Source organism: Mus caroli, chromosome 9, assembly GCF_900094665.2.
Source record: "Mus caroli chromosome 9, CAROLI_EIJ_v1.1, whole genome shotgun sequence".
NCBI lineage: Eukaryota > Metazoa > Chordata > Mammalia > Rodentia > Muridae > Mus > Mus caroli.
Window position 1 is genome coordinate 107,758,725 of NC_034578.1, and position 14,623 is coordinate 107,773,347.

At 38.4% G+C, this 14,623-nt stretch overlaps 1 non-coding gene across 1 annotated transcript; it reads left to right on the forward strand.

Annotated features, from left to right (window-relative positions):
- The first annotated feature begins 14,209 nt into the window (after positions 1–14,209).
- On the forward strand, positions 14,210–14,341 carry LOC115032038. Its single transcript, XR_003837685.1, has one exon. It is a non-coding gene; the product is annotated as a small nucleolar RNA SNORA17 (small nucleolar RNA).
- The last annotated feature ends 282 nt before the right edge of the window (positions 14,342–14,623 follow it).

Genomic DNA, 14,623 nt, shown 5'->3' on the forward strand with positions numbered 1-14,623 from the left:
GTCCCCCCCGCCACCTGAAATTATTGGGTTTCATCAGTCTGAGTTTCTGAGATTAATGAAGACTGTGGAAAAGCCCTGAACCAAATGCCTCCTTCAAAAAGGATGAATGAAAATATTGATTAGTAAAATCTCATGATTTACCTAATTGAGAGGTTTAATAACTATGTGGTAGGAATAAGCTGAGAGACGCATTGTGTATCTAATCACACTGATGTTTAGGAAATTGCTAGAAATATTGGTACTCTTGATTAAAAAAAATAAAAAAGCATCAGAACTGCATAAACACTTGGCTTATTACAGAAAACATAAAGTGCTCGTAAGAGTTAATGTGTGGAGTAAAGAAAAAACCACAAATTTTCATAATTTTAGACAAGAGCTCACATACATGAATAGAAGATATAAAGTTAAAATCAACACAGTTCTGAGTTTCCTTTTACGCCTCTCTGCATCCTATTTAGTTGTATTCACTTTTTTCGGCTTAAGTCTCGTTGTGGATTTCCATATACAGCCCAGGTTTGCCTTACACTTGAAAGTGAGTCTCTTATCTCAGCCTCCTGTGTGCTGGGATTATAGACATGTGCTACAACCTCTATCTATTGTGAATTTTCAGTATACCGTGATCCAAGGACAGTTTCTTAGGAGGGGGTTTCTCAGACCTCCTATATTCTGGGAGCTTCCATACACCCCTACACTGAGTGCTAATGGCTAGGAATAGAATTACAGAACTTTGAGCAATGGGGCATAACTTGAAGATCTTAGTAATGATTCAGAGAAATGTCACCCCACTGTTAGATAGAAAGACTAGTCTAGTCCTCCCATCCTTTCACAGACATGATCCCTTCGAGCCAGCAGCCTTCATTTATCCTGAGAAGATGCCACTGTTTCTGGTAGCATCTACTCGCTTGTCCTAGGACCTATGCCCTGTTTTTCTTTCAGGAGTCTTTAAAATTCTGGTGTGTTCAGGCCAGTGCCTGCTGGGCTTTCAGATCTCCTAGATGCAAGTGTCCTAAATACATCCAGACATCCACAAATAGGAATTATCTAATCTGCTTCCCATAAACAGTCTATCATATTGAGCAAATATCAGAGTTGGGAAAGTTTTCCCTCTGTGTGAATTCAGGATAACTAGCCACTAAGCCTATCTGTCTTTATTCTCTAGGATGATTACAAGAATACTTCCATAAATCTAAATTTATCTTCTGCTGACTTCTAGGTTTTGATGTTAAGTTATATAAATTTAAAGAAAGCAATTTTCCCCAGGGGGAAACTAATTGTGTTGACCTGGAGATTAAGATAAGGGACTGCAAAGCTGTCTCCAGACATCAGCTACTGTAGGAAGATAATAGTCTGTCTCCCTTTCTGAAAATGTACTGCGTAACTCGCCATCCTTCTTCCTCCATTGAATCCATCTTTTCTAGAGGTCTACATATTTATTTAAGTATGTAGATAAGGCATTTTGCCGATTAACATTTACTATCAATTTTACAGGATCTAGACTAACCTAAGAGACCAGGCTCTGGGCATGTCTGGGAGTTTCTAGATTAGGTTAAGTGTAGAGAGAAGGTCCACTCTAATGGCAGAAGACACCATTTTCTGGACTTGAGCTCTGGACTGACTGAAAAGCCAAAAGCCAAAAGCCAAAAGCCAAAAGCCAAAAGCCAAAAGCCAAAAGCCAAAAAAAGCCAAAAGCCAAAAAAAGGCAAAAGGCAAAAGGCAAAAGGCAAAAGGCAAAAGGCAAAAGGCAAAAGGCAAAAGGCAAAAGGCAAAAGGCAAAAGGCAAAAGGCAAAANAAAGGCAAAAGGCAAAAGGCAAAAGGCAAAAGGCAAAAGGCAAAAGGCAAAAGGCAAAAGGCAAAAGGCAAAAGGCAAAAGGCAAAAGGCAAAAGCAAGCTGGGCACCAGCACTCATGTGTTCCCTGACTGTACATACTAGGTGGCCAGTTGCCTCCAGCCCTGCTCTCATGTCTTCTCCACCATGATGTACAGTAGCCCACAAGCTGTGAGCCAATATAAATCTTTATTTTCTTATGTGGCTTCTATGTTTTGCCACGGGAGTGAGAAGAGTAATTAATACAGGTGGTTTACCAGGGGAAGTGAGGACAAGTGGAGACTGAGGGCAACGTGGTGTCTGTGTCAAGCTGCGTCTCCCAGATATTTAATAGAGAACTGTTTTTGCCACTTCGAGAGAATCTGCTTAGTTCTTTGGGTGGAAAAATTGCCAAAACTACCTAAATCTCTCACTCCCATTATGCAACAAGAAGTGATTGTTTGGATGCAGTTGTAAGGAAAGACAAAGAGACTTCAATATTGACTTTAATAGCAGGTGCTTCTCCTGAATCAGATGCTAGCTTTAAGGCAGGAGAAAGATGACTGGAAGCATAGTTGGGGGCAGGAAGACCATGCATTTAAAATCTAGATATACAATGACAGATTTCCAAGTAAACTCTATACTATCAACAACTTGGATAGCACAGATAATTTTTCCCATATGTGTAGCAGCACTTGGATAATCTACAGTCTAGCTAACTGTTGGGTTAGAAAGTCTATCTTCTTGCTATTTTAATATACATATATATCTAATTGTGAATGCATTAAAATTATTTTTTAAAAATCATTTCTCTTTCTGATCTTTACAATTTCTTTTGATAGCCTTTATCATTTTTCTAGATGTGTTTATATGTCTTTTCTTCTTAATATCAATGTATGTTTAGCTATAAATACAAAATCGGAATTCATTTACTACATATAGGCTAAGACCAGGTATTTTCTGCTTCTTGCCCCATTTCATCTTATGTTTATTCCATATTTTATATGCTTTTGTGTGCATGTTTGTTTTTTCAGAATCTCACATAGACCAGGCTAGCTTTGATCTCTCTGTGTAGCCAAAGATGAATTTAAACTTTGGCCTTTCCCATCTCCATTTCCAGGTCCTGGCATTATAGGTGTGTGCCCCCATGTCCAGCTCTAAGCAAGTGTGTGGATGAATCCCAAGGCATTGTGTGCTGAGCAAGCTCTCTACCTTTAGACTACATGCTCAGCCTTGTTTATTCCCCTTTAAGACACACTGTAGATGTCATCATTTTGATCTTACATGCCTCTGAGTCTTTATAGTTTTTCTTCTAATATTTTCATATTTTTATAAATCATTGTTTATTAGATTTTACTTTAGAGCAAAAAGTGAGGTAAATTGGCCTTAATTGGTCTATGTTTGTCTGCCACTGTTTGTTAATTAATCCATTTTCTTTCATTGATTTGAATTGCAAATCTCATTTTATGCTATTCTTCCATATTTACTGGAAGCTATTTCTGTACTTTCTTTTCCATTTTAAGAAGTGTGTTTCTCGACTATTAGCAAAAGAACTCAACTGAAACTTTATATCTTCATACTTGGCAGAATACATTCATACTTCTGGATATTCTTATCTCAAGATTTTTGTATTTAATTTATAATCAACTTTTGCAGACAAAAATCAAATTCATTGATTAATTTAGTGTCAATTATGAGTTTAAATATTAATTTTTGTCTGCCCATAAATGAGGCATACCGTGTATTTATTAACATTTTCTTTTTTTGTGTGATCTGGAAATTGAACGCATACTAAGCCTCACCATGGAGCTATGTGCTTGAGCCTTATTAAAATCATAATTTGTTTTGGAGTGTCATAATCAAGTTTGTATAGATTTCAAATGTTTTAGTGCTAATTATTTATGCCTTTGTAACCAACCAATGTGTCCTGTTCTCCTTCCAGACACATGTCCTTTTAATTGTATCCCTCAGATATTTAAAAAATACTATTGGCCACACTAACTTGTAAACTTGCCTGACTCTTCTTTTCCTTTTATTACAAGGTGGTGATCAACTCCTTAGCTATGTTTTGAGTCAGAAACAATGTGAACACAATGGAGCTTAATTTCTAACAAGGCCTGGGCTTTTTCTTGGTTAATTTCTCTGTAAAGATTCTCTGGGCTCTTTGTTGTCACTGGTCCATTCTGAATTGTATGTGACAGTGATTCTGTACTTATCCTGACACAAGCATCTCCAATTCCCTTAAGGTAAACATGTTCAAATGGCAATCTCTACTTTTTATTAGTAGGAAGTTTTATTGGGAATCTATGTTAAAACAAGTCAATGTGCTTCTCTAGATCTGCAGGGATAATTGCTTTTTCTTCTTCACCGTTGCCCCTCCTTCTTATTCTGCCTCTGTTTCCCTGCCTTCCAACCTGTCACCCTTCCTACCTTTCTGTTTCTCTTTTGGTGGAGCATGAATATGGAGGCCAGAAGCCAAACACAGATGTTGTCCCTTAGATGTCATCCACCTTACTTTGTGTTACTCTGTCAGAGCTCACCAAGTAGGGCCATAGGCTTGGCAGGAAGCTCCCAGGTTCACCTGCCTCTGGCTACACAATGTTAGCATGGTAAGCTAGGAAGACTATATCTGACTTTTCTTCTCTCTCTTAACCTGTCAAAGTGTGATACATCCTTATTGGTTCAATTAAGTGAATGTCAAAGTTCTTTTGAGAAAAAAGAATAAGCTCTGCTTAGAGATCTTATCTATCTCCCAGATTGTCCCCATGTTGATACAATTTTTCTTTGTTGTTGTATCTATCATTTGACTCACCCCTGTGTTAATTAAATCATCAGTATTTTAAAGTGGCTAAAATGATTTGGTTAATCTTGTTCACAATTTTTAGAAAAAATTCAAATAATCATAGTGCAGTATTCTACAAATTCATGGTTCTGACTTATTTGTACAGTATCATCTGTGAGCCAAACTGCTTTCTAGCGGCAATAACAATGTAACCACCACCACCACTTAAGTGTATTGTGTGTGACCTATTTTCTATTTTCCGTTTTCTATAAACAAACTTCCATTGACTTTTCTTCTGAAAATCAAAATCCCAGTTCCCCACCCACTCAATGTTTTGTCTGTTTGGTTCTTTGTTTTTTTTTAACCTGTATCAGGACTTTTTCACATTTCATTCAGGCTCTGGGTAATAATGTTAAGAACTTTGGGAAATAAGATATAAAGTTTGAACTATTGGGCTAGACTTTGTAGCCAAGGTTTTGCTTTCTGTTTTTCCAATAAAATAGATTTTTAGTAGCTCAATCTTGGATTTCTTTGACAAATCCCTAGAAATGTTTTTCCTCTGAACCCTCTATCTTATTTTCTGCATTTGTTGCACTTTTCATTGCTGTAACCAAACGCATAGCCAGAAGCAACTAGAGGAAGGAAAAGTTAGCTGTATCTTGTGGTTTAAGAAGTGATATAGTCCACTATAGTAGAGAAGACAAGATGGAAGGAGCACAAAGCATCTGGGCATACTGACTCTACAATGCATGGAATTAACAGGAAGTAGGGGCAGGTTAGAAGACTTCACAGTGAGCCTCTTGGAATTCCCTTCATTCCACAAGGTTCTCCTTCATAAAGGTTGCATAACCTAAACCATTTGGAGACAATATATTGGAGACAAGCATGAACTCTTGGGAGATAGTAACATTCAAACATCACTACCCTATTAAATACCAAAGGCCTGGTACTCAGCCTTCTGGTCTGCTTCCCCACCCAAGCCAGATCAGTGCGCCTGATACCTTCACACACCCTGCAGCCTGTGTGCCTCCAAGGAAGTGTGAGAAACCAAAGACACAGGTGAGAATCTTGAACAAATAATCATGCTTGCTGGGATACCCGCAGAGTCCAGCTGACATGAGACCTACTCACCCTGCCAAGCTCCACCTTCCTTCTGGTCTGCTTCTCCACCTGGGCCAGATCATTGGGCTGATACCCTCCCATACCCTACAGCCTGTATACCTCCCAGGAGATCTGCAGTAACCAGGGACACAAGAGACCCATCCTCACCAGAGACAGCACTGTCTGCCTCCAAGGAGAGCTGCTCTAATCAAGGTCTACCTACAGAAAGCCATCTCTAATCAGAGATACCCAAGCCAGTTAACACCAGAAATAACCAGATAGACACAGGCAAGCACAAGATCATAAGGGACAGAACCCAGTGCAATTCTGCACCATCAGAACACATTTCTCCTACCACAGCAAGCCCTGAATTACCTACCATACCTCAAAAGCAAGATAATAACTTAAATCCCATGTCATGAAGATGATAGAAGCCTTTAAGAAGACAACAAATAACTTCCTTAAAGAAATATAAGAAAACACAGGCAAACAGGTAGAAACCCCTAAAGAAGAAACAAATAAATCCCTCAAAGAAATACATGAAAATACAATCAAGCAGGTGAATGAACTGAACAAAGTGGTCCAAAAAAAAAATAGAAATAGAAACAATAAGAAAATACAAATGGAGATAACCCTGTAGATGGACAACTTAGCAAAGAGATCAGGAGTTACAGATGCAAGCATCACAAACATAATGCAGGAAATAGAAGAAAATCTCAGGCATAGAAGATATGACAGAAAATATTGACACATTGGTCAAAGAAAATCCAAAGTGTTAAAATCTCCTAACCCCAAATACCCAGGAAATTAAGGACACAACCTAAAGACCAAACAGAGATTTTAAAAACCAGAACATCCTAGACAGATGTAATCTGGACCCTAAGAAAACACAAATGCCAGCTCAGGATACATATAAATAACACACCCCCACACCCAGACACACACACACATGGACACTTGATCTTTGACAAAGAAGCTAAAAATATACAGGGGAAAAAAGAAAGTATTTTCAAAAAAGGTACTGGTCTGACTGGCTGGCTGTATGTAGCAGAATGAAAATAGATTAATATTTATCACCTTGACCAAAGCTCAAGTCCAAGTGGATCAAGGACCTCAGCATAAAACTAGATACTCTAAATCTAATAGAAGAGAAAATAGAAAAGAGCTTTGAACTTATTGGCAGATGGGAAATTTCCTGAACAGAACACCAGGGGCTCAGGCTCTAAGATCAACAACTTATCTGGGGCCTCATGAAACTGAAAAGCTTCCATAAGACAAATGACACAGTCAATAGGACAAATCTGCAACCTACAGCTTGGGAAGAAAACCTTCACTAACTCCACATCTAATAGAGGGCTAATATCCAAAATATATGAAGAACTCAAGAAGTTAACCTCCAAAAAACAAACAAACAGACACAAAACACAAATAACCCAATTAAAACTGGGGTACAGAGCTAAACAGAGAACTCAAAACAGGAGAATCTTGAATGGCTGAGAAGCAGTTAAAGAAATGCTCAAAGTCTGTCATCAGGGAAATGCAAATCAAAAGGACCCTGAGATTCCACCTCACACCAGTCAGAATGGCTAAGATCAAAAACTCAAGTGACAGCAGATGCTGGAGAGGATGTGAAGAAAGAGGAACACTCATTTATGGCTGGTGGGATTGCAAACTGGGTCAGCCACTCTGGAAATCAATCTGGCAGTTTCTCAGAAAATTGGAAATAGTTCTGTCTGCCTGAAGACTCAGATGAACCACTCGGGCATATACCCCCAAAAAACCCTCTTCCCAACCATACCACAAGGACACATGCTCTACTATGTTCATAGCAGCCTTGTTTGTGATAACCAGAAACTGGAAATAACCAAGATGTCACTCAACCAAAGAATGGATACAAAATATGTGGTTCATTTAAACAATGGAATGCTATTCAACTATTTAAAACGAGGACATCATCAATTTTGCAGGCAAAGGATAGGACTAGGAAATATCCTGAGTGAGGTAACTCAGACACAAAAGGATTTGCATGGTATGCACCCACTGATAAGTGGATATTAGCAAAAATATTACAGAATGCATAGAATACAGGATACAACCTACAGACCTTAAGAAGTTTAACAATCAGAAAGACCCAAGTAAGGATGTTTCAATCTCACTTAGATTGGGGAAGAAAATAATCATGGGAGGAAAAAGGAGGGAGGGGCCTGGGTGGGAGAGGGGAAAACAAGAATAGGTCAGGTATGGGGAGAACAGGTGAGAAGCCCAGAGGGTCAGGTGAATGAATGGAAATAAAGAGCCTTGGTGGGTGGGAGGTGGAGTACCGACTAGAAAGTACCAGAGACCTGGGAGGTGAGAGACTCTAAGGACTCAATGGGGATAACATTAGCTGAAATGCCCGACGTTGGGTAAATTGAAGAATCCACATAAAAATCTATGAGTGTGGCCTGTGATCACAGAGCCAAGGAGGCAAAAACAGACCAATTGCTGTGTTTACTTGCCAGCCACATCAGCCAATCAGTGAGCTCCAGATCCAAATGAGAGATCATCTCTCAAAAACTAACGTTGAGAAGTAAAGACACTAGACATGCATCTCTGGCCTCTACATGTATGCAACACATTCATATTTACTAATGTGCATGTTTGCACCTCCACATAAACAGGAGTACATACATGTACCATACACCCTTATAATCATATACACACCCATGTCAAAGGCACATCAGCATCTTGCACATGGTTATGTTCCATCTACAGAATCTCCAGATAATTTGTTTCCAAACATCTCAGAACAACATCGACCAGGTCAATGATGGCATCATTCACCTATGCTTGGACAGTGTGGATGTCCATATATGACTATGTTTTTTATGTTGCTTAGACAGGGTCAATTCCAACAATAACCAAAAATAAATAAATAAATAAATAAATAAATAAATAAATAAATAACCTTTATTATGGGAAAAGGAAAAACAAAGTGTTTATTGAGTTACTGTTCTATTAACCTGCATGTACATTGAGTGGAAAAAATATCAAAGCACACCAACTTTTAATTAGACCCACACATCTGTAATCACAGCACATGGAAGACAGAATCAGGATTATACACTTTGAGACTAACGTGAAATGATCCTGGCTTATGAATGAATGAATGAGTGAATGAATGAATGAAGGAATGAATGATGGATGCATAAAACAAGTTTAAATATATTGTATGCCACCCCCCCACACCCCGGGCTCTCTTAGGGTGGACTTTGTCCACTTAATTAAAAAGTTTATGGCTAAAAGCTTTCTCATCAGAAGACTAGTATCTAGAAATTCTAGAAGGAACCAACCTTTTGGAGTAGCAGGAAGAGATGCTGATTGAAATATCAGCATATCATGAAGCATTTTGGGGGAGAATCCACGTGGCAAAAAACAAAAACAAAAACAACAAACAAACAAACAAAACCCAAACAAAACCAGCACAAAGATACTTTAAGATGTTAAATATTAAAGGGCATTGAGATGTCTATGTTAAATGGCAAGGTTGATTCCAACAAAATGATATAAAATTGATAAAAATGAACTGGAATTTTATACACATTTACATAACTAGACTGGGTCAATTTTTTAAAAATGAACCTCATATGTTAAATTGAAGAAAGAAAATACAAGCTCTCTTTAAGAATTCAGAATTGAAGAAATAATTTTCATTTTCCAAAATTAAATATGAAAACTGTCTGCTTTTGTGTTAATAAATGATCCAGAATATGATTAACATCCAATCAAGATGATTTCAGACCTAAAATGTCAAACAAGAAAAAATGTGTTCTGTAAAAAAGCAAGTGCAAAATGTGTAACTTAGAAAAATCCATGGCCACGAGATTGTAGATGAACTTAAATAAGCAGCTCTGAAATGAAGAGAAATTAGCAGTAGTAGATTGATGTAGTTATCAATAACATATTATACAGGACATGAAAATAAGACATATATTTTCTGAATGAAATAACAAATGTTTGAATCAATACATATACATGAAAATTTTATAGTTTAGTAAAAATCTCTATTAGCATGAGGTATAACAATATAGAGGTTTAATCCTGGTATTCAGGCAGAGGTGGAGGCTGAAGCAGAGGTGGGGGAGGGTTGAGTTTAGGGGTTAGAGACTGGGGTGGGGGTGGGCAAAGGCTGTGAGGCAGAGGCAGAAGCTTATGGTTAGCTTGGTATACATGATGCTTTCCAGGGTGTCGAGGATGACCTAGTGAGACCCTGTCTTCAAAGAAAATCTCTTTTTAGCCACTCATAAGAATTTAACAAAACTATTTTATACAATCTTAAACAAATTTCTACAGATAAATCTGAAGGAATAAACAATGGGAAACAAAAGAGCCCAAACACCAACAAAACTGCAGACGACTAATCCCTGTAAAGAGAGCCTTGAAGGCAGAGCCAACATAGGTGAGGGTGGCTCTGCCACAGCTGGAATAACAGAAGGAGGCAACCACCACATCAAGTGGGCTGCTTACAGTTTAAAAAGTCGCCACCTCTTCATGGGGATGGGTGTACCTGTGCTTTCCTTTTTTTGGTTAGGTTTTTTTGGTTTTTTGAGATGGGGTTTCTCTGTGTAGTCCTGGCTGTCCTGGGACTCACTTGTAGACCAGGCTGGCCTCGAACCCAGAAATCCGCCTGCCTCTGCCTCCGGAGTTCTCAGTGGTAGCTTACAGAAGGAAGCTGAGCTTCATTTTTGAGTCTGATGCATTCTTTAGCATCCAGCCACACAACCTCATCAGAGATACCTCATGCCCAGAAACGGTGTAGCTCTCATACTGCTCTGAACTCCCAGTTTCCCATCCATTCAAAACCCTCCTTTTAGGACATTATCTTGTTATTGTAAATCCTACTTTAATCTCTCTCTCTCTCCATCTCCATCCATGTCTACATCCACATCTATATCATACACATCTGTATGTATCTATATCTATCTACACATTGCAGTTGTTTCCATTTTCTAGGAATCAAGCTAAGAAAGAGTAGATTACAGCTGCAGACTCAAAGACTAGACAGTGAAGAATCATGGGAACCAGCTAATTCTACTAGTGGCATTTAATCTTACAGCCTCCCTCATTAGAAAGCCCGATAGGGCTAAAAATAAGCATTATTAATGAATATCTCCCAGCCACATTAAATTGTAAGTAGGCTACATGTGTTTTTAGAAAAAAAATGTCAAAATCAGTGTAAATTATATATGAAATAATTCTTGACTACTAGCACTATTTTGAGATAATATTTGCTCCATTTCATTTTAATTTTCTAGATTAAAAATGATGCTATTGCAATAAAATGTTGACTATGAAGAGAGGGATAGATTCTTTTTAAAAAATGTTTAATTGTTTTATTTATGTGAGTTCACATACTTATATCTGTGTGTCTGCCACATGTTTGTATAGGTGGCCACAGAGATCATAAGAGGGAACCAATTCCCCAAAATCTAGAGTTACAGGTGGTTGTGAATCTCCAGACAAGGGTGAATCCAAGGGAATTAAGAAATCTTAACCACTTATCTATTACTTCAGTGTCAAGAGCTGAATTTTAAAGAAAAAATTAAGCTCTATTTCCCATTACTCTAGATCAGTGGTTCTCAACCTTCCTAATGTGTGACTCTTTATTACCATTCTTCCGAAACCATGACATTATTCCATTGCTACTTCAAAACTATAATTTTCTATTGTTATTATGTGAAATGCAAATATCTGACATGCAGGATATCTGACATACGACACACAAAGGAGTTGTGGCCACAGGATAAGAACCACTGCTCTAGATCACACTCTTTCCCTGTTCTAAATCATCTTTAATTTTTCTACAATTATATCCTAATGAGCAAGTTTGAAGATGTTCTTAAATTTTGAAAAATGTACTAAAACTTAGAAAGAGCAAACACCCTAATCTCTTGTAGCAGTAACCTTTGGTCTCACCTTTGGCAGGGGACGGAATGCTGGGTTTAAATAGATTCCTTCCTTCAGAATTGGAAAGCATTTTCCCCTTCTTATCTGGACCCAGTGTTGCTGAGACGATAGATAATGATCTGTATTCAGTTTCTTTCTGAGTAGCTTATTCTCACTCTCTAGAAGGTATATATTTCCTGTCCGTCTTTGGCAGGGATGTTCCGGTGTGTGTATAAATGGACAGTGTTTTGTTAATTCAGCTGCTTGCTGAGCAGTCCATTTCAATTATTCCAGCATTTCTTTGTTTCTGAACACTTCTCTTTGGATAGCTTTTATCATCTCTGCCTCATTTGTTCCTTTTCTTCTCCATTTAGCACTCTCATTAGAGACATAGAGGATCGCTGATCTATTTTTCCCAACCCTCTAAATGTCTGCTCCAGGTTTCCTGCTCTTTCTTCAACAGAAACAAGCTCTACAGTTAATAACTTGTTTCACTTTGTGCTGGAACACAGTGGAGGGTCACCATCAGTACCATTTTTCTATAGATACCATCCATAAGTCTAGATACAGATGAATATGATTTAATGAGATTATACATGTTCTTCTGGGGTAAACCCTAGTGTCAGTGTGCCATATGTACTTTCTGTTCCCTACATCTGCAAACCTGTAGAAGCCATAGAGCCAAATGATGAAGCAGGTATGTGTTCTGATTTACTGCTGAGAAAAAGAGATTGGGGGTCATTGGCTTTTATTAAAGAGTTGAGTTTGGGATAAAATTGTTTTGCAAAGTGGATTAAATTACCTTGGCAAGGGCTCTTGGCTATTTCTATATGGATTATAAAAATACAAAAAATGTATATTCCAGATAAACAATTTAGTCGTCAATGAAAACATTAAATTATGTAATAAATGCTAAATGTTTTAAATCCTTTCTGTAAGAGCAGCACTAATTTCTAAGGTATTTATTTGCTTTGTGGTGGTTATTTTCAATTGGACTCTTAATTTTTATACTTGAAACATATCTCAGACTATCAAATTAAGGCTTTACTTTTTAAATTTTTAATATTTTTTTATTACGTATTTTCCTCAATTACATTTCCAATGCTATCCCAAAAGTCCCCCATAACCCCCCCCCACTTCCCTACCCACCCATTCCCATTCTTTTGGCCCTGGCATTCCCCTGTATTGGGGCATATAAAGTTTGCAAGTCCAATGGGCCTCTCTTTCCNGTGATGGCCGACTAGGCCATCTTTCGATACATATGCAGCTAGAGACAAGAGCTCCAGGGTACTGGTTAGTTCATCATGTTGTTCCCCCTACAGGGTTGCAGATCCCTTTAACTCCTTGGGTACTTTCTCTAGTTTCTCCATTGGGAGCCCTGTGATCCATCCAATAGCTGACTGTGAGCATCCACTTCTGTGTTTGCTAGGCCCCCTGCTTGTGGACGTTGTACATCGTGGTGCGCACTAGGCTCCGCACCACGATGTACAACGTCCACAAGCAGTGGATTACGTTGATGGATTTCCGCATATTGAACCATCCCTGCACCCCTGGGATGAAACCTACTTGGTCAGGATGGATGATTGTTTTGATGTTTTCTTGGATTCGGTTAGCAAGAACTTTATTGAGGATTTTTGCATCAATATTCATAAGGGATATTGGTCTGAAGTTTTCTATCTTTGTTGGGTCTTTTTCTGGTTTAGGTATCAGAGTAATTGTGGCTTCATAGAATGAGGTGGGTAGAGTACCTTCTGTTTCTATTTTGTGGAATAGTTTGTGAAGAACTGGGATTAGATCTTCTTTGAAGGTCTGATAGAACTCTGCACTAAACCCATCTGGTCCTGGGCTTTTTTTGGTTGGGAAACTATTAATGACTGCTTCTATTTCTTTGGGGGATATAGGGCTGTTTAGATCATTAACCTGATCTTGATTCAACTTTGGTACCTGGTATTTGTCTAGAAACTTCTCCATTTCATCCAGGTTTTCCAGTTTTGTTGAGTATAGCCTTTTGAAGGATCTGGTGGTGTTTTGGATTTCTTCAGGATCTGTTGTTATGTTTCCCTTTTCATTTCTGATTTTGTTAATTAGGATGCTTTCCCTGTGCCCTCTAGTGAGTCTGGCTAAGGGTTTATCTATCCTGTCTAGGCTTTACTTTTTAAATTATGATTTTTATATGTAGAATTGATCCTTCTTTTTACCTTTCCTAATCCTTTCCTATGTACATTCTGATCTAATGTTTGATTTTTTTAAAAAGAACACATTGTAATAAAATATTAAATTAAATTCATATAATTAAAGTTTGGTAAAATGATCAAACATTTACTAGGCACTTTTTAAAACTGCTGTGACTAAATACTGGAGAGAATCAACTTAAGGGAGGAAGGGTTTTCTTTGGCTCACAGAAAAGGGGGATACAGTCACTACGCCCCACCATGACAGCAGAAACACAGGCAACTTGTTACAGTGTGTCTGTATCAGGAAACACAGACAGCTGAATGCTGCTTCTTCTAGTTTGGATTCTATTACTGTGATAAAACACTGGAATCTAGAGCAACTCAGGGCTTATTTAAACTTATAGGATAAAATCCATCACTGACCTGCTCCTAAAGGTGTTGCAGGTGTGGCTGCTGTGTCACAGGTGCATCATTAGGAGACAGATAGGAAAGAGGCTATGTCTGTGCTCAGTGTTCTGACCTGAAAACATATGAATGATTAGTAGACTAGCATTCCCTGAAAAAAGTAAGCCTAACATGACCACCAGCCCAGAGCCAGGCAGGTCCAAGACAGGGAGCAAGCTAAAAACTAGAACTTTGCCTTTTGTCTGGTGGGTTGTGGTATACACAAGGGAGAGACACCCTCTTCCTCTCACTTATCCCTCACTATCTATGGCAGGTGGGAGAGCTGGCCCTGGGGTCATGAGATTTAGAGAATGGGCCATGTCCCTTACCAGTTGCAACACGTGGATGGCAGGCCCTACTACACCTTGCCTGCACAACAGGGTAAAGATTGC